Genomic DNA, 21,490 nt, shown 5'->3' with positions numbered 1-21,490 from the left:
AGGAAACCCACGCAGACATGGGGAGAATGTGCAGTTTCCACAGATAGTGACCCAAACTGGAAATCGAACCCAGCTCCCTGGTGCCGTGAAGCAGCAGTGCTAACCACTGTGCCAGCCACGTACATACAAGTTGCTTCCCTGCCTGAGAAGTCTCGAACTCAGGAGTAGGGGCATCGCTTCAGAGAAAGGCATTGGCTATTCACAATGGAGACGAGGAGAAATTTCTTCACTGGCCAATGTGAATTTTCAGAATTCTTTACGCAAGGGTGCTGCGAACACAGCCATCGGATGTAGTCGAGAAAAATTTGATACATTCTTGGAATCTAAGAATATGAGGAACGACTGGAGCTCATCGATCAGCCGTGATCTATTCAGCATTGACGTACGCTGCAGGAACTGAACAATCTAAACCCATTTCGCTCTTGTATACTTCATTACTGGCTGATAACGCAGAAGACTAAGGAAATTTGGCACGTTAGCAACAACTCTCACCAATTTTTACAAATTCACCACAGAAAACATTCTTTCTGGTTGTATCACAGCTTGGTATGGGCTCCTGCTCTGTCCAAGACCGCAAGAAACTACAAAGGGTCATGAACAAAGCCCGATCCATCACGCAAACCAGCCTCCCATCCGTTGGCTCTGTCTACACTTCCCACTGCCTCGGAAAAGCAACCAGCATAATTAGTGTCCAGGGTGCAGAGCGTCCTTCATTTCCACCTACTTCTGTTAGGAAAAAGATGTAAAAGTCTGATGTCACGTACCAACCGACTCAAGAACAGCTTCTTCCCTGCTGGCAGACTTGAGAATGGACCTACCTCGCACTAATTCTCCACCCCCTAGGTATGACTGCAACACTACGTTCTGTAGTCTCTTCTTTCCTTCTCCATGAACAGTATGCTTTGCCTGAATAGCACAACTACTGTATACTAATACATGTGACAATAAAGCATATCAAAAAATCTTGTCCAATAAATCAGATACTAATCGCTCATGATAAATAGAAATAATTGAATGCCTGATGTAAACAGATCTTTGAAGATGGCAGGTAGGACATTGAGAGGTTGGGAAAACACAAGATTTTGAGCTTCATAAAATTGAGGTATGAATACAAAACAGGGAAGTAACGCTGGGCATCTGGTTAGGTTACAACTTGGATATTGCACCCAGTTCCAATCACGCTTTAGAGAGGATGTGAGAGTCCTTTGGAGTATAGAGGGATTTTTTTTTTGAAATCAGAATGGCTTAAGGGATGAGGGGGAATTTTAACCACAAGGTTAGCTTGGAGAAATTGGGATTGTTTAATTTGGAGCAAAGGAGTTTGAGGGGAGATTTGGTGGTGGTGTACAGGAAGATGACAGGTTGAGACAAAGGAGTGGGAAGGAGAAATTCCAGAATTCAAATTTAGCCATCCACTGTGGTGAGATTGGAACACAAGCTCCAGTTTGGGGGTTGGCCAGTTGAGTGACCTATGTTACTAGGCCAAATGAGGACCCCAATGACTTGGAGCTCACCATATACAAGGGTGCGAAAGAGGAATGATAAATGGTTTCCAGCAGCAAGTTGCATGGATACTGCAGAGTTATGGGGATAAAGTAGGGGAATGGGACAAATTGGATTCCTGCAGAGAACAAGCAGGGGCTTAATGGGCTGAATGGCCTCCTCCTATGCCACAAAGGCCTCCAGTGAGTTTGGCGATTTCAATACTCATTGGTGCATACAGTGCAAGAGACCAATAGTGTTGGCACAGTGACCCCTGCACCTAGTCAGCAATGGGCAGTAATCGTGTACTTATGACAAGAATTTGTATTTATCCATCTCTAAGATAATAAATCTTCCCAAGGCACTTCACAGGAGCAATATCAAACAATAGAGGCTACACGACAAGACATGAGGTGTGGCTGAGAGGGTGGGGGGGTCTTCAAATGAGAAGTGGACCACTGGAGAGAATATTCCAGAGCTTAGAGGCCTGGCAGCTAAAGACAGAATTCCTACAGTGCACGAGGCCATTCGGTCCATCACGCCTGCAACTGACAACAGTCCCACCCAAACCCTATCCCTGTAACCGTATATATTTAGCCTGCTAATCCCCCATCACAAGGCCAATCAACCCAACCCGTACATCTTTGGAGTGTGGGAGAAAACCAGAGCACCCAGAAGAAACCCACGCAGATGGGAAAAACGTGCAAATGGACAAATCGCCCCCAAGGCTGGAATCAAACCTCGGTCCCTGGCGCTGAGACAGCAGTGCCAACCGCTGCCTGGCTAACTCCATATTAATAATGGAGCAATCGCAATCGAGGCCCAAAAGGCCAACACTGGAGAAGTGCAGATATCTCAGGGTTTGTAAATTTGGCCACGTTCCCTTACGACTCTCACCGACTTCGACAGATGCACCACGTTCTTTCTGGTCGTATCACAGTCTGTTACGGCTCCTGCTCTGCCCAAGGCTGCTCGGAACTACAGAGGGAATGAAACCCAGTCCATTACGCAAACCAGACTCCCATCCGTCTGTCTACACTTCCTGCTCCCTCGGACAAGTAGCCAGCGTAATCAAGGGCCCCGCGCACCCCCGGACGTTTCCTCTTCCGTCCTTTCCCGTTGGGAAAAAGGGGCATTGAGGCCACGTACCAACCAACTCCAGAACAGCTTCTTTCCTGCTGCCAAGTTAATCTTTCTCAACACTCTAGCTATGACTGCAACACTACATTCTGCGCACTCTCCCTTCCTTCTCTATGAATGGTATGTACTGTCTGTATAGCATGCAGGAAACCAGACTTTTCACCAGTACATGTAACAATAATAAAAAGAAGAAGGGGGAAAAGGAGGTGGTAGAAGGATTTAAAAACCAAAAATGAGACACCAGTCCTGGATCAGGAATCAACGTAGGCCAGCAATAAACAGGGGGATAGGTGGACAGGGAAGCTGGTGCAGGCTGTGATACAGGCGGTAGAGTTTTGGGTGACCTCATTACAACAGCCCAGCCAAACTCAACCACTTAACACAGATCAACCAAACACAGCCAGCATCACCAGAAACCTGGCATCTTTTCTTCCTGACACAGAGGACTGCGTGTCAGGGTTCATGACACGCCTTAGAGCTTCAACACAGTCAGGGATCTGGCCATTAGCAAGCTCGCCAATGCAGGACATGACGACTGCGGCTTCAAGACAAAATATCTCGTGGCCTCCTTGACTTGCTATCAGCTGCGCTATTCTGGTTTGCTTCAAACCACACACAGACGTTTCAACAGGAACAGAGACTGCTGCTTCCGTTCTTTCTCTTGCTGTGCAGCGGATTTCTTTGGTGTCACGACTGCATCAAAGGCTTGAAAAAAAATCAGAGCAAGTCGATGAAAAAGACTTTCATTCGTATCGCACCTTTTACAACCTCACCGTTGCAAAATGCTTTATTGTTGCTAAATTGCGGTTAGAGGTTAGAAGTGCAGAGTGCCAACAAAATGGAACATTTACATTGACAGGGCAAGCAGCAGGGTTACCAAAGCAACACAGGCTTGTGAATTTGTCAAATTTGAATTAGGCACTTAAGATACCAAGAACCTATTAAATTTGAATCTGATGGTTTCGACAACCTAGGACCGATCCCATTGTGGGAAATATTGACATGGCATCTTGGTACAAAAGAAGAGGGCAAATGGGTCAAAGGGCAGAGGTTTGCCATCTGCCCCAAGTCGAAGCCTCATCTAGACAGCAAAGGAGGAAGAATCAGGAGGGCCCAGAATATTCCTGAAGACAAAAACCTGGTTGTAATTCAGAGCGACAAACTATATTTTTTTGTTAGCAAGTAGGAATTGTAATTATCTAAACAGCATTCTATTAGAATTGCGCTTTATTCGGTTTAATAGTTTAGTTAACCTGTTCACAGTTAGGTAAATAAATTGCAACTGGTTGGTTTTCGTGTGCGTCAGGGAGTTACTTTAATTTAACCACTAAAAATTGCTGAAAAGCAGATCATCCCACTTCACACGCACTTTTACACATTATAGGGCGAGGTACTCCTCGGTGGTTAGGTGTTCATTCTCAGGATGGGGGGGATCAATTCTGCTTTATAACACTTAAAGATCTTGGTGACAATGCAGTCACTGTGGTTCTGCAAGAAATCCGCAGCCAATTTACAGACAGCAAGCTCCAGGAAACAGCAATACAATAATGACTAGTTAAGGCTCTTTTTTCTTTTAAAAAAAAGTATAAACACAGGCCAGGACTGCAGGGATAATGCTGTTGTCTTTTGGAGAGCATTATGGTATCTTTTACATCCACCTGAATGGGGTGAGGGTGGGGAGAGAAAGCCCTAACCTCTCAGCTAAAAAGGCAGAACCTCCAACCGTGCAGCACTCCAACAGGCTTCCGCTCACGCGACAGAGCGCGTTTGTCCGTGGTGGTGTACAAAACCCACAGCCTTCTGACTCGAGTGTGCGACCACCTGAGCCACGACCGCATTTGGTGAAAAAAATCGGTGACAAAATGGGTGACTGCCTCAAAGGAACGAGCCGGCGGCTCAAGAGGTTCCAAGAGAATCGGCAATAACCGAACCACCCGAAGCATCTCAGCCAGGCCCAGTTGTGACCTCATTACAAACTCTCGGTCAATCCCTTCGCGCTTGGCGCAATGGCAAGTGACGAGATGTTAGAGGAAGTGGGATAATTGCAATAGGCAAACATTTTAAACGTGTACATTCTGTTCTTATTCATATCTTAGTCATAGATCCGAAAGATACAGAATGAGGCCACTGAGTCATCAGGCCCCTGTTGGCACCTCAGACAATCCCAATCCTCCTGCTCTCTCCCTGCAGTCCTGATCTCCTCTACTTCTTTTGCTTCGGAACCTATCCGATTTCCTTTCAGAATCCTTTACTGTCTCCACTTGCACCATTTCCCAAGCCATTAAAACTTGCAGCATTAAAAAAAAAACCTTATTCCTCACATTTCCCCTGCATCTCTAGCCCACAATCCGAAACCGGTGTTTCCTCATTCTTGAGCCAACAAGGGAGCAATTTTCATTCCTCCACCTTTTCCAAGCCTGTCATAACCTTCTTCACTTGTATCTAATCTCTCCTCAATCTCCTTCGTTCCAAGGAGAACAACACCAGCTTCTGCAACCTAACCCTGCCACCGCAACCCCCTGGAGACGAGCTGGTAAATCTCCCTCCGCACACCCTCACATCCTTCCCAAAAGCGTGAACCCAGATGCAATACAGAAGTCACGGCTGAAACAAAACTTAAGGTTCGGTTTCTCCTGAATATTGCCTGCTTTTGTAGTCCATATTTATTTTGAGGAGGTTACGGTAGCACAGTGGGTTAGCACGGCTGCTTCACAGCTCCAGGGACCTGGGTTCGATTCCCAGCTTGGGTCACTGTCTGTGTGGAGTTTGCACATTCTCCTCGTGTCTGTGTGGGTTTCTTCCGGGTGCTCCGGTTTCCTCCCACAGTCCAAAGATGTGCGGGTTAGGTTGATTGGCCGTGCTAAAATTGCCCCTTAGTGTCCTGAGGTGCGTAGGTTAGAGGGATTAGCAGGTAAAATATGTAGGGGTATGGGGGTAGGGCCTCTGTCGGGTTCAATATGCTCCTCTGGGGAACTTGCACAAATCAAAGAAGATGGCAAAAGCAAAATACTGTGGATACTGGATTCGGAGAAACAAACAGAGAATCTCAGCAGGTCAGACAGCATCTGTGGGGAGAGATGAGAGTCTGGATGATTCTTCAGAGCTGAAGAATCAACGTTGGCTCCATTCTCTCCTCACAGATGCTGTCTGACGGGTTGTTTTCTGTTGTGTGATGGAAGTTTAAGAGCAATTAGGAATGGGCAATAAATGCTCGTCTCGCCAGCTACAATCTTATCCCTGGGAAGAATGAAAACCATGTGGAATACAGAATGGAAATGTGACAACAACCTCCATTCTATTATGAAGCTCCTTATTATTAAGCAAAGCCCCTTCAGAGTCACCTCAATCCTGCCCCAAATAAAAACGTCAATTAATTGTTATAAAAATAAAGATATTTATTCAAAAGCAACGTTAGTAAAATGCTGCAATCTGAACTAGGAACAGTGGAGGACACCACAAAAATTTGTCTATTAGGAGAGAAACAGAGTTAATGTCCCAAGTCCTCTAACTCTTTGTTAGGAGAAAAAAGGTGCCATGTGCCCGAATTTCAAAATCACTATTACTACCCTGGCTTAAAAGTCAATCTTTTGCTTTGTCTAAGTTAGACACTGTGGAAAGTAACTGGGTAAGAGTCGAGCCAGGGGTAAACTAACTGCTGCAGTACATGAAATAGACAGTAGAAGGAACTCCACCTATGTGGTTCACTACAATGATAGAGGCTTCCCTCTTAGCTGGTAATTCATAGAATCGTAGAACACTGTAGTGCAGAAAGAGGCCCTTCGGCCCATCGAGTCTGCACCAAGCACAATCCCACCCACGTCCAACATATTTCACCCACTAATCCTTCTAAACTACACATCTCAGGACACTAAGAGGCAATTTCTTAGCACGGCCAATCAATCTAACCCGCACATCTTTGGACTGCGGGAGGAAACCGGAGCACCCGGAGGAAACCCACGCAGACACGAAGAGAATGTGCAAACTCCACACAGTGACCCGAGCTGGGAATCGAACCCAGGTCCTTGGAGCTGTGAAGCAGCAGTGCAAACCACTGTGCTACCGTGCCGCCCTGCTTACAGTCAGAATCAGAGAGTCCCTACAGTGCGGAAGGAGGCCATTCAGTCCATTGAGCCTATACCAACAATCCCATGAAGGCACTATCCCTGTGACCCCACATATCTTCCCTGCTAGGCCCCCCTGACACTGAGGGCAATTTAGCATGGCCAAGACACGTTGAGAAAACTGGGGCACCTGGAGGAAACCCATGCAGACACAGGGAGAACGTGCAGACTCCACAAGCAAGGAATTGAACCCAGGTCCCTGATGCTTAGAGACAGCAGTGTTAACCACTGTGCTGCCATACCCTCAAAGCAAAAAAAAACACCATAGATGATCCTAACATCAACCCCAAATTGGAAGAAGGTACAGACGCTACAATTTTGCCTCGGTATCCTAGGGTAGGATGGAAATAAAGGCTAGGGACAGGAATTAGAACACAAGAACTCGGAACAGGAGAATGCAATTCTGCTATTTAATAAGATCATGGCTCACCTCAGTGCCACTTTCCTGCCTGTTCGCCATAACCCTTCAACTGGTTAAAGATCTCCCCTCAGATTTACACTCTGTTCCAACAGCTGCCACACCCTGAGGAAGCGAGTTCCACAGATACAAGACCCTTTGACATAACTCATTCCTCCCCATTTCTGTTTTCAACCTGCTGCCAGAAAACTGCATCAAGGTTCACATCCCTGGCAGTTACCCTGGCGAGCAAAAAGGCCCGATGTAGAGATGCCAGCGTTGGACTGGGGTGAACACAGTCACAAGTCTGACAACACCAGGTTAAAAGTTTACCATCAAATAAATTGGTTGGACTTAAAGCTGGTGTCGTCAGACTTCTTACTGAAGCAAAAGGCCCAGCAGGGGCAAGGTTGGACTTGGCCGCGAGGCTCCTACAGTGCAACAGTCAACGCCACTTGCTGTCACAGACATTGGCAAGGTCCAGAAGGGTGTACAGTCCTGTGATAAAATAACCAAGCGGACCGTAGCACATTAAAAGACACTTAACACCAGGCCCAGGTAACATTCGACTTTCGTGTCCTCATGGAATGAAAGATGCCAACAATATTTCCTCAATCTCAGTGCAGCAAGTATGTTTTATTCTAGAAAGCAGTGAAACTACTAATCATTAAATCCTCATTCAAATTTTTATCTCCGTTAGTGCAATGTACAGTTTCTGCTCTCTCCTCCTCTCTGCAGTCGCTCGAACTTTGTTTTGAACACAAGCCTCATTTCTTCCACTACCTCCCCACAAGCCCAATCCCCCGCACACCTTTGAGTTTGCTTTTTGCATTCAGCCTGCTCATTACAGCAGGCAGGATATTCCAAATTACTGCACACTTACCCATCTTTGATGGAACATTGACATATGGTTGGGCTGTGGGATAATCTGGACTTGAAGGGTCTACCCAAAGGACAGACAGGTTTAGGATGAGACAAAAAGTGGCAAGTTTTGATGAGCGCTGATGACACGAAGACAAGTGGAAAAGCAAATTGCGCGGAGGGTGTGGAAAGTCTGCAGAGGGATCTGGATAGGCTGAGCGAGTGGGCGAGGACCTGGCAGATGGAGTATAATGTTAGCAAGTGTGAGGTTATCCACTTTGGCAGAAATAATAGTAGGAGGGATTACTATGTAAAGGGTGAAAAGCTGCAGCATGCTACGGTGCAGAGGGACCTGGGGGTCCTTGTGCATGAGTTGCAAAAACCCAGTCTGCAGGTGATCAAGAAGGCGAATGGAATGTTGGCCTTCATAGCGAGGGGGATTGAATATAAAAGCAGGGAGGTCTTGCTGCAACTGTACAAGGTACTGTTGAGGCTGCAGCTGGGGTACTGTGTGCAGTTTTGGTCGCCACACTTGCGCAAGGATATAATGGCCTTGGAGGGAGTGCAGAGGAGGTTCACTAGGCTTTTACCGGAGATGAGGGGGTTAGTCTATGAAGAGAGACTAAATAGACTGGGTCTGTACTCGGAGTTTAGAAGGATGAGGGGGGAAATCTTATAGAGACGTATAAGGTAATGAAGGGGAAGGATAGGGTAGAGGTAGAGAGATTCTTCCCGCTTAGAAAGGACAGCAGGACTAGGGGGCACAGCCTCAAGTTAAACAGGGACAGTTTAGATCAGAGTTGAGGAGGAACTTCTTCACTCAAAGGGTAGTGAATCTCTGGAATTCTCTGCCCGTTGAAGTGGTGGAGGCTACCTCGCTGAATGTATTTAAGTCACCGGTAGATAGGTTTTTGATAGACAAGGAAATTAAGGGTTATGGGGAGAAAGCGGGAAAGTGGAATGATTCACTTCAGATCAGCCATGATCTTATTGAACGGCGGGGCAGGCTCGAAGGGCTAGATGGCCTACTCCTGCTCCTATTTCTTATGTTCTAAGTTTGGGTCAGATATCAATACTGCAGAAAGAGGTTTTAGAAACATAGAGATGAAACTAGGAAGGACATTTGGAAGGCGGAGGGCAAGAAACACAGTTGCAACTTAAATAGATGAAAACTCAATAAATACATACTTAGAGCAAAAGGACATCCAATGAAACAAGATCTACAGACCAAGTTCTAGGTCCCGTGATGTGGCTGAAAAGTGTCACATGTCAGGAGTGGGGTGTTCTCCCTGGGAGCACAGGCAGGGTACACGTATGAAGTAACTGCTAAAACACGTGAATAAACTTGTCTGTTGAAGTCCTTGTCGTCAGTGTCTTGGGAACCCAATGCATTTACAATTCTGAAAAAAAGGGAGCCAACGAGTGGAGGAGGAATATACATGGGGAATGTTCTTTCCATCTGATGTGGGCATAGTTAAGAAATACGTACCACTGGGCGGTATAAAAAGAGAGAAGGGAAATACAAAGGAGCTCAGTAACTTTACAAGTTAGTCATCAGATCCCAAGGAGATATCTCGGAGAACGAGGGGAGGGAACAGTAGAAGCTGCTACCGTCATTTCCCAATCCTCCGGTTACAGGCATTGTGCCAATTCCTAATATCATCTCGTCCTTATTTTGCGTTTTTCAAAAACAGTACACTGAGAGGCAGCAGTGCTGACCGCTGTCACCATACCACCTATGGGTTCATGCGCGCACAGTCCGTAGATTCCCTCCAATGCAGGAGGTGGCCATTCACCCCATCAAATCTGCACTGACTCTCCAGCATAGCACCCCACCCAGACACGTCACTTCCTTCACTCGCTCTCCCCACCCTATCCCCATAACCTGGTGCATGCAGGATACTCTAGACTAGAGTGAATCCTATGAAATAAGACACTACGTAATTCTAATTTAAAGCTAACGTTTATTTACCAGTGTAAGAAATAAGCTTACATTAACACTGCAATGAAGTTACTGTGAAAATCTCCTCCCTCGCCACACTCCGGTGCCTGTTTGAGTACACGAGAGAGTTTCGCATGGCCGGCGCACTTAACCAGCACGTCTTTCAGACTGCGGGAGGAGACTGGAGCACCCAGAGGAAATCCGTGAGACACAGGGAGAACGGGCAAACTAGTGACCCCAGTTGGGAATCTAACCTGCGTCCCTGGCAGGTTAGACTGTGCAAGGAAGCCCACACACAGACATGGTTGTACCTGCAACCTCCACACACAGCCACCCAAGGCCTGAATCAAACCCAGAGGGCATGGGGAGAATGTGCACACTCCACAAAGACTGGAATTGAACCAGGATCCTTGACGCTGAGGCAGCAATGTTATCCACGCTGCCCTCGAAGCACTAATCTATAGGCCGAGAAATTGGAAAGTGTAATTTGGATTGCTCTTGTTAAACCAGCACCAACAGGCTGGGCCAAATGGCCACCTTCCGTACAACTAATTTCCTGTTTCGTAGATCAACTGAGCAATGGGGTGTCACTGGTTGCACTGAATTCCTGCTTTTTAAACTCATTTTCACATCGAAAGGGAAAAAGACACAAATGAAGTTAAACGGCTGCCACTTGTCAATCCAGAATCTGGCTGGACTTTGCCATCTCCGTAGCAGACTGAGGGGTTACAGACTCCCTGTGGGTAACAGGGGAGTCACTGCAACAAGCTTATCACCCTCCACCTTCACTCGGCACAATGCTGGGGAGGGGGAGAGTACAAGAGCTCCGAATTTGAGCCCCATTGGCGAGGAGTGATTAGAAGTGAAAACATCAGATGGAAATTCTCCAAATGCACATTTATAAACACTGCAAATTTCACTAAGTTACAGGTGTGATTTTCAAAACAGCAGAAGCTCGCGTTGCTGCCTCAGTGCCAGGGACGCAGGTTAGATTCCCAGCGGGGGTCACTAGTTTGCACGTTCTCCCTGCGTCACACGGATTTCCTCTGGGTGCTCCAGTCTCCTCCCACAGTCTGAAAGAAGTGCACCAGCCGTGCTAAACTCTCGAGTGCACCCAAACAGGCACCGGAGTGTGGCGAGGAGGAGATTTTCACAGTAACTTCATTGCAGTGTTCATGTAAGCTTACTTCTGACACTAATAAATAAACGTTAACTTTAAATTAGAATTACATAATGCCTTGATTTCAAAAGGATTCACTCAATTCCCCATTCGCAATGTAGCACACTGTTTTTATATAGTCTCGGGGGGGTATACCACTATAGGGCACTCACCCACCCAGATACACAGACCATTTGGTTCAATCGCAGAATTCCAAGCCAGAAGGTAAACCCACTCCCGACGTGAGCAGGTACCCGAGGCTGATACCGCAGGGGCGCGACGCTGTTGGGAGGTGCTGATTTTCAAAACGTTAAGCCGAGACACTACCTTCCCCTCAGTTGGGCAGGGGACACCCTGCAGTGCAACAGCTCGGCGCAGAAACATTTCGCCCCGGTGCCCGGGCCAGTATTTAATTCCGATCAACATCACGGAAACGTAGGCTGGAATTTTACAGCTTTGGCTGCATTAGAATCAGGGTGAGTGAACCCCAGAGCAGCACTGTCTGCTGGCCTTGGACAGGATCTTACGAGTCTCAGGTAAAATTCCAGCAATAATGTTTGGTTTATTATTAGAGAGCTTGCTGTGGGCAAATTGATAGCGATGTTTGCCACAGCAACTACGCTTCAGAAGCGCTGGATTCACTGTAATATATGAGTAGCCTGAGGTTGTGGAAGATGCTATGGAAACAAACTTTGTCCTGCAAATTATTTGACTGTCGAAACTGGGTCATGTCTACGCTTTCAGCTATCTAGAAAGATAAGACAAATGGCAATCCAAGTAAATTAGTGCAGCAGTTTCTTTTTCTAAGCTGGGTCGAAGGACCCAATTTCAAATGGATTACGAGTCAAAGATCTCTATCGTAGCGTTACATAACAGTATGAAAGCACCGCCTGCGAGCGATGTTTAATAGCGCTTTTAAAGGAAACAGGTAATTGCATCAAATCGCAACGTGAAGACAATTTCGCTGATGGGGGCAGTGATGAGATGAACCAAAAGGGATAAAAAAAGGGCGTGTGAGATTTTGCTATTAATCTAGTGCACACCAACCGAGCTGCTTTTAATGGTGACTAAAGATTGCCCACAAATGACATACAAAAAAATTCAAAATCGCACCCAGTAGAATTCTGTAGATGGGGCATTTAGACTCAAAACATCAACCCTGTTTCTCCCCCACAGATGTTGTCAGACCTGCTGAGTTTATCCAGCAGTTCTTCTGTTCCGATTCCAGATTTAACATCTGCAGTATTTTGCTTTTAATTAATACAACACAAATTATTCTCGTCCTACCTAGCTTCAGTGGCGTAAAGGGTTACTATCGGAAGCGTAGGCGATGCAATAATAAAGTAGCACAACTTCAGGAAAAAAGATCCTAAAGTGAGCTGGAATTCTTGCCAGGATTTAAATTGGTAAATACTCGCGCGGTGACACAGCGGTTAGCACTGCTGCCTCAGTGCCAAGGACCCGGGTTCAATTCCGGCTTGGGTCACTGTCTGTGTAGAATTGGCACCTTCTCCCCGTGTCTGTGTGGGTTTCCTCCGGGTGCTCTGGTTTCCTCCCAGTCCAAAACGTGTGCTGGTTAGGCGCACTGGCCCCGCTAAAATTCTCCCTCGGTGTACGGGGGTACACTGGGGGGATTTTCACACTAACTTCATTGCAGTGTTAAGTGTAAGCCTTACTTGTGACACTAATAAATTCACTTCAAAAAATCATTCTCGTTACAAAGATTCGAGCAATGTACTTTTGGAAGAGTAGGCGATTCCCAAAGTGTCTAAATCTCTACTGCACACAACATGCAGGTTATTGTTTAAAACAATTAACATATCCTAGGCATTCACGTTTCCTTCCCATTCATTATTTGAGCACGTTATACCTTGGCAGTGTTATAGACCTTCAGCCCAGTTTGTGTAATTACTTACATCTTCCACTCTGCTGCAATAATCCAAATCGTTCTGGTAGCTTTTCCACAATTACAAGCATCAAGCTAATGAGGGGTGAATATAGATGGTGCTGGAAATATTCGGCAGGACAGGCAGAATCAATGGAAAAGGCATCAACCAGAAACACAAAGTCTACTGCTCTCTCCACCAATGCTGCCTGGGCTGCTAAGTAATTCCAGTATTTTCTGTTTTAGTTGCGTTGTGAATTAAACCAGTTCCGTTGTGACTCAACGAACAAAACAGCACGGGAAACAGGCCCTTCGGCCCAATGAGCCCACGCCGCCATTTTATCACGAGTCCCCCCCTCTAATTCACAGGTTTTAAGTCGGTCCGCCTTGTTGTCCAACGAGGGGCGTACACGCGATCGGTCGTACTTGGGCTGCTCTTGGATGTTCGAGAATAGCCTAATGCTTCATGTCGTTAGTGTGTGCTTAAACTGGACCAGATGCTGGGCAAGACGACAGCTCAGTGACTATCGCTGTTCGCTGTGCAGATACATGGATTTGGGCCGGTGTCTGTGGGAGTTTGCGCATTCTCCCCGTGCTTGCGTGGGTTTTCTCCGGGTGCTCCGGTTTCCTCCCACACCCCAAAGATGTGCTATTAGGCTGACTGGGGGTAATAAATTGTCCCTAAATTAGTTTCCCTCAATGTGAAATGCCATAAGCATAGATAAGGGTCATGGGTGGAGGGGGGGACTGGTAATGTTAAAATGGCGGCGCGGGCTCGTTGGGCCGAAGGGCCTGTTTCCCAGGCTGTTTTATTCTTTGTTCATTACCCGTGACCCTTGTCTATCCTTATGGCATTCCACATTGAGGGGAGACTAATTTAGGGACAATTTATTACACCAATCAGCCGAAGAGCACATCTTTGGGGTGTGGGAGGAAACCGGAGCACCCGGAGAAAACCCAGGCAAGCACGGGGAGAATGCGCAAACTCCCACAGACACCGGCCCAAATCCACGTGTCTGCACAGCAATCAGCGATAGTCACTGAGCTCAAATTGAATGCACCACAACATGACAGCAGTGACTGGCCACTGATTCTAACCCACTGACTGTAAATGGGAGACTCAGCACTGAATATTATAGCAGGAGGTTTGCCCACATGATCAAAACCAAGTATTTGAGAACTCCATAGAACCCCTACAGTGTATAACAGGCCATTCAGCCCATCGAATCGGCACACTCTGGCACAGTATCTTACCTAGGCCCTATCCCTCCCTCCACCCCATCCCTATAATCCTGCACATTTCCCATGACTAACCCACCGAACCTCCACATCTTTGGATATTGAAGCCAGTTTAGCATGGGCAATCCACCAAATCCGCACATCTTTCGAACCGTGGGAGGGAGCTGGAGCACCCGGAGGAAACCCACAGGGACACGGGGAGAACGTGCAAACTCCCCACACATACACAAAACCAGAATTCAACTCAGGTCCCGGGAGCTTGGGGCAGCAGTGCTAACCACTGTGCCACCCACGGAGTGGACATATTGTCAGCTAGTCGACAGGGCAAGAGAGAACAGGCGCCAACTACCATTATTTTACGAAGTCACGTACCAACTGACTCAAGAGCATCTTCTTCGCTGCTGCCATCAGACTCTTGAATGGACCCATTATACATTAAGCTGATCTATGTCCCATCTCCAACTGCAAATCTATATCCTGGACCTTCTTTCCTTATCCCCCTTGTACTCTACGAACAGTATGTTTTGTCTGTACAGCGCGCAAGAAATAATAACTTCTTACCGTATCCCAAATCAAACCAAACCCAAGAGTAGAATTGCGGACACGGAGGCAGCGGCGTTAACCACTGTGCTACCTACAGAGGTGGTGTTAAAAAAAAATACAATATTGCTTCTTCCACTTTATTGCCAGAGGGGAGGTTGGCCCATTTAGTGCGAGATGGTCAGCAAATACCAACTGTGGTGTTGGAAACGACGGTTGGGCCTGGGTTCCAGGCACCCGCTTCATTTCCAGTCTTGGGTTTGATTGGATTTGTCATGTGGAGTGGGATATAGCTGGGCCTGTTGCCCAGTGTGATCTGGTAACAGTGGGCAGAGGAAAAGCAACAGCAGAACTTCAAAATTTCAGTTTCTGAACAGCTCGCAGACGATCGTATCCCGTCTAGAAACGCTCGGCGTAACCCTCCTAATCTGCACATTTTGGATTGTGGGGGGAAACCGAGAACGATGCAAAAACCCCACAGAGGTAGTCGCCCCATCGACCCTGGGTCCCTGGTGCTGAGAGGCAGCCGTACTAACTGCCGTGCCGTTGGCAACGCGTCCAACGTGTGCCAGGAACCAATGGGGTAAGCTCTTTCCAAACTCCAGACCCCCCAAAGAAATCTAAGAGGCACAGAGAATGAGCAAACTTTCATACGGAAAGTGCCTCGTGACTTTCGAGCATCGAGGCACTTTATAGACAATTAAACACTTCTAAAAAGTACAGTTCCTGTTGTAATGCAGGGAAACACAGCAGCCGGTGGAAGGGATGTGTCTGAAATTAGTGGGTTGGATCACCGTGGCTGTGTGCCAAGGAGGACACTTGCACTGGTTTGTGTATTATGGGCAGAAGTGTCAGAACCAGCTAGGTGTTGCATCAGTAATGGGTGCCGTAAGCACAGACGTGGGTCAAGGGCGGAAGAGGAGAAGCACAATGTTAAAATGGCAGCACGGGCTTGTTGGGCCAAAGGGCCTGTTCACCGTTCTGTTTTGTTCTTTGTTTAATAATTACTGTAATCTGTGCAACTCAATGGTAAATGGAATTGTGAGAAGGAGACTGGGTTGATGGCCCTCCATCAAGGATTGAGGCTTCAGTCAGCGCATCCCTCCCACTCTTTCCAGAGCGTGCAAAGATTAGCCGCAATCTCACTCCCACAAAGCTGCCGACGTTGCCCTTCTCTCGAGATGTTCTCCTCGCTATCTGGAAACTTGAAACTCAGCCTTCGGCGCCGTTTCCTAGCAACTGCAAAAACCAGTCCCAAACATTGCAAAGACTGTGTTATGGACCGGCGTACCACTTCATCCACAAGATAAACAGGAACAAGTCAAAGCCACTTCAACTCTAAATTGTGCTTCTAATGGTGACGGTTGGCACAAGTGCCAGCAATCCCCATCAGCCCATACATGCCAAAAAAGGCAAGCAAACATGAAAGAACCTTCAAAAGGGGAAGAGATCTAAAAAGCAACATCCAGCTCTCTTTAATTACGGAGCCTCTGCAGACAAGTGTATCATTTGTGTATATTTAGTCTGGCCAGTCAGTAGTATGGGTGTAACAAGGGACCACAGGCTCCAAGCTGGCAGGAGTTCGGTTCACGTCGCTGTCACGCCGTTGGCCGGGAGCCAACAAGGTAGGCAAGTACAGAAAAGGATCGTCACAACCTCAAGAACATCCCAAAGTACTTTTCAACCAATGAACTGCTTGCAAAACGGTGAGCATTTGCTGGCCAATTTGCCCAACACAAGGCTTGACAAACAGTACTCGTTCACCCTGATTTTATGCAGAAGCGTCTGGAGTGGGACACACAATATCCTGACTCCGACTGCAGGCTAGTTGTTCACCCCACCCCACCCAGTTTTATTTAAACAAATGCAGTACAGCATTTAAATTTGACTTTTGCAACGCAGACTAAAATCAGTATCCGGTTGGTGAAACGATCTCCTCGTCTCTGCGTGCGTTTCCTGCCAAAGGTGTGCAGGTTAGGTGGATTAGACATGCTAATTTGTCACATCGCGTCAGGGGGACGAGCAGAGTAAATACGTGGGGATAATTGGTGCAGACTCAATGGGCCAAATGGCCTCCTTCTGCACTGCAGGGTTCCTATGAAACTTCAACCTCTTGCTGACAATCAAAACGATTCGAGCCTGTGCTTTAAGCTTATTTCCCCAATATACTGCCTTCTTTTCCAAGGGAAGTACAAATCTACAAACTGGTTTAAGCTGCCCCAGTATGAGAGTATTCCAGTATGTGAGATAGAACCTACGCTGGGTGTCACTGATTTATTTGACACTTAAAATGACTGGTTTCCAGTTTGCTCTCCAAACCCAGGTCACAGTCTCAGACAGTGTGACGGTACTGTCTTTAAGAAACGCAGTGACATGTTTCTTGTGCAAGATCTGTTCTATGCACTCAGCTATTGTTACTGCAGCAGCATAATTGATCGCAATTGCTACCATATTTGTTTTAATACAAACTAAAAACAGGGTTCTGCTTGGCGTTTCCCCCTGGGATACTTCAGAGTGGGGCTCGATTAGGTTGACTGACAAGTTTGCGATACGACTGGGTGGGACTAGGCTTTCAAGAAGAACAAGGCAGTCTGCTTTTTGGGATCTTGAGGGGTTGTTTCCTCTGTATCTCTTGCTCTGTCTGAGATCTGGAGACCGGAACCTGCTGGGAAATAAATCTCAAATTCTAAAACGCAAAATACTGCAGTTGCTAGAATCAAATAAAAATAGTAAAATGCTGGAAAATCTCAGGTCTGTCAGCATCTGTGATTCAAGTGGAGCCAACGTTGAGTGTCTAGATGACTCTGTCAGAGCTGATGAAGAGTCATCTAGACTCGAAACATTGGCTCTATTCTCTCTCCGCAGATGCTGTCAGACCTGCTGAAATTTTCCAGCATTTTTCTATTTTATCTCAGGTTCTCCAGGGGTGGAGCTCTCTCTCCACTCTATGAAAATTAGAAAACAAGTATCTGTCTGCAGCCCTCACAAAGTTAAAAGGCCAGAAATCTAGTATCCACAAAAGCATCTTTGGTTTCCGTGCTAACTGGTTCGAAAGACGGGATTTGTATCTATGTGGGAAAACTGCTAAAATCGGAACAATGGAGAACAATAAAGATAACCAGCTGTTAAGAATTATATTTTGCCCTACTTAAGTATTTTAATTGGTAAAGTTGTACTAATTCCTGTTCTATTCTAACTTGTGTTCTCAAATGAAGTTTGTTTTTGATAAAAGCTTCCCAACGTGAATCATACACTCTTATATTCATCCTGATGCCAAAAGTCAAATGTAATGAGGATCAGGCTAACTTCACAAAATACCTTGGAGTCTTAAGAGTTTCTGATCTGATCCTCAGTTTCAAAAAGGTTTTGATTTAAAACTCGAGGCTATTGGGATTTATGTCTTTCTGAATCAGTCCATTTAATTGTTGCAGTGAGTCGCACTTGTATCTTTTCAAAATAACAAGACGTAGCCATTAGACAACCCTAATCATCCCACCAGCCCAAAAGACATGCTGGTTAGATGCATCGGCTGTGCTAAATTCTCCCTCAGTATAAGGAAACAGGCTTTGGAATGTGGCAACTAGGGGATTTTCACAATAACTTCATTGCAGTGTGAATGTAAACCTTACTAGTGACACAAATAAAACTTAACAGGATGGGAGAACGCAAAACTAAATGGACATAGGAATTGCGAGTCAGTGAAAGACCAATGTTCTAACATCCCTTTAGGAAGACCCTGAACCTCAGAACACTCTCCGCACAAACGGTCAAGAAATATCACCAAGCACATCACACCCGATTTTATATATTTAAAAAAAAGAGTTCTATTTAGAGATCTCTGCATTTGCTCACTGCAGAGCAATAGGGCAATATAATTTGTTCCAGCATTTATCTAAATTGCACAAAATGCACCAAAGTTCTCACTGCCTTCACTCTGTAAGCGCTGGCCCGCCTTTAAATTACTCCGCTAATTTTTCACAGGCGTAATGCGATGGAGAAAACAGGGATAAAATCAATTGAGCTCATTAAAATTTCAGCTGGAGAGCACCGAGGGGAATACCAGACAGAATTCCAGAGATCCAACAAACTTCAAACACAGGCAAACTTTCACAGGTTCTAACCTCCCACAACGGGGCTAATTACCGAAGCATTAGCCGCTCGAACAAAACGGTTTTGACAAGAAAGCTCGAGTCCATCAAAGCAAAACCAACGTCTCCCGGAACAGAAGGAATCCTGACTCCAATCAAATAGCCAAATTCCAGCCTTGGGAATCCAATGTTCAAGGTTGAGGAATGCCACGTCACCTCCCAAAAGGTGCATGGTAATATTGTCTGGTGGAACGTAATTCCAGAGGTTTCTGCTTGACCGTAATGTGAGCAGGACATAAGAACATAAGAACATAAGAAATAGGAGCAGGAGTAGGCCATCTAGCCCTTCGAGCCTGCCCCGCCATTCAATAACTCCAGGCAAAGCCTGCTCTGTCCACCATCAAGCTGGTGCTGGTAGCAGAAAGAGGTCAAACCTGCCAACTATTGGAACTTGTGCCTCCAGACTAACTTACGTACTTTTGCCCATCAATGCGGAAGTCTTGCTCTGGAAGGACAGATCGCTCTACAGTCAACCTCCCCATAGAAGAAACATTCCCGTTCAACTTCTGATTCAGGACGCATGTAAAACAATAACTTCTATTTTGTTGTGGTCATGCCCCGAACCCTCTTCCTTATCTCCCCGTTTATTAAAACGGTGTAAAAGGGGTCGTCGTCCCGTGTGTGTGCGCAAGAGTAAACCAACCCTTTTATTTCATCATAACTTTGTAGTGCTAGTAATTCCTAAGAGGATTGGAACATTCCAAGTTTAGTGGGGAAATACACCAGCATTTAAAAAGGGGAAATCAGATTTTGTAAAAAAATATCTTTATGGAGCAGTAGAGTGGGGAAATCAGGGCAGATTAAGTTGAACCCCTGCCTCTGTGACACTTTAATCTCTGAAGGAGGTCACTCACTGTACAAAAAAAAGCACAAAATGTGGCTTCACACGCAAGTACAATAACCAAAGTTATCAATTAGTCTGTAACCAGTAAAATATTTAGAAAACATTGGATATGGCAACATTTATCCATTTCAGATGCACCTTTCAGGTCAGTTGGTCCTTATCAAAAAGGATAACTGAATCACAAGTTGGCCAACAAGGGGCATACACGCGGTGGGTCGTGCGAGGGCTGCTCTTGGATGTCGCTTCAGGAGTTGCCTAGTGCTTCACATCATTAGCGCACGCTTAAACTGGACCATCTGACGGGCAACACGACAGCTCAGTGACTATCACTGTCTGCTGTGCAGTTACAGGGACCCCAGTCGGATTTCCGACTCGGGTCGGTGTCTGTGGGAGTTTGCACATTCTCCCCGTGCTTGCGTGGGTTTTCTCCGGGTGCTCCGGTTTCCTCCCACATCCCAAAAAAAGTGTTTTTAGGTTGATTGGTGTCAATAAATTGTCCCTGAATTGGATCTCCCTTAATCTGGCGCACATAGAATTCCCTACATTTGCACCCCCTTCATTGTGGGGTCCACTAGAGGTAGACAACAACGTTGACGATCGACAAAGACTTGAATAAAGCACTCTGTTAAAATGGGCAGCACGGGATTGGAGCACCGAAGAGCCTGTTTCCTGTGCTGTGTTGTTCTTTGTTCTTTAGTCACAAGTCAGCTCACATTAACACTGCAATGAAGTTACTGTGAAAATCCCTAGTCATCACACTGGCACCTGTTGGGGTACACCGAGGGAGAATTTAGCAGAGCCAACACACCTAATCACCACGTCTTTTGGACTGTGGGAGGAAACCCACGCGGACACAGGGAGAACGTGCAGACTCCGCATAGACAGTGACCCAAGCTGGGAATAGAAGCTGTGTGAGGCAGCAGTGCTAACCACTGTGCTGCAGTGATTAGATAGTATCCGACAAACAGATCTCAAAACACTTCACAACTGTGATCATTGTTCAAAAGAGCTTCGATTGCAACGTAGAAAACACAGCTGTCTATTTGTGCACAGCAAGCTTCCACAAACAGCAATGATCATTCATCATAGAAACCCTACACAGTGTAGAAAGAGGCCATTCGGCCCATTGAGTCTACACTGACCATAATCCCACCCAGGCCCTACCCACATATTTACCCGCTAATCCCTCTAATGCACACATCTCAGGACTTTAAGGGGCAATTTTAGCATGGCCAATCAACCTAACCCACACATCTTTGGACTGTATGATCCACTTCAGTAAGATGGATTGTGGAATAAATATTGGACAACTTCCCTACTCATGGTCCCAGGGGACTTTTTTTTTGAAAAAAACAGGCAGACAGGGGCCATGGTTTCACTTCCAACGGTGAAGTACTTCCTCAAGTGCTTAGATTAAGCTGAGATTGTGCGCTCGAGCCTGCATAGAACACTTGAATCCACAACCCCCGACTCAAGGATTTACCCAGGTAAGCGCAGCACCAGACTCTCTGCAAAACCTTCTCCACAGAGCGGAGTCACTTAATTTTTTTAAAACATGCACCAACAGATATGTTGACTATTTTCTGGATAGATTACACCTTCGAATGGAGATGGAGATACAAACCTCTGACCTCACTATTATACAAGAAAAGCCTTTGCAGAAATTGCTAGAACGCATGAGGTTATAGCAAGATACTTAAATTATTAGAGTGGGATCAGACTGAGTAATGTG

Source organism: Carcharhinus amblyrhynchos, unplaced genomic scaffold (assembly GCF_965287045.1).
Source record: "Carcharhinus amblyrhynchos unplaced genomic scaffold, sCarAmb.v2.hapA scaffold_557, whole genome shotgun sequence".
NCBI classification, from domain to species: Eukaryota; Metazoa; Chordata; class Chondrichthyes; order Carcharhiniformes; family Carcharhinidae; genus Carcharhinus; species Carcharhinus amblyrhynchos.
This window is presented reverse-complemented; position numbering follows the sequence as displayed.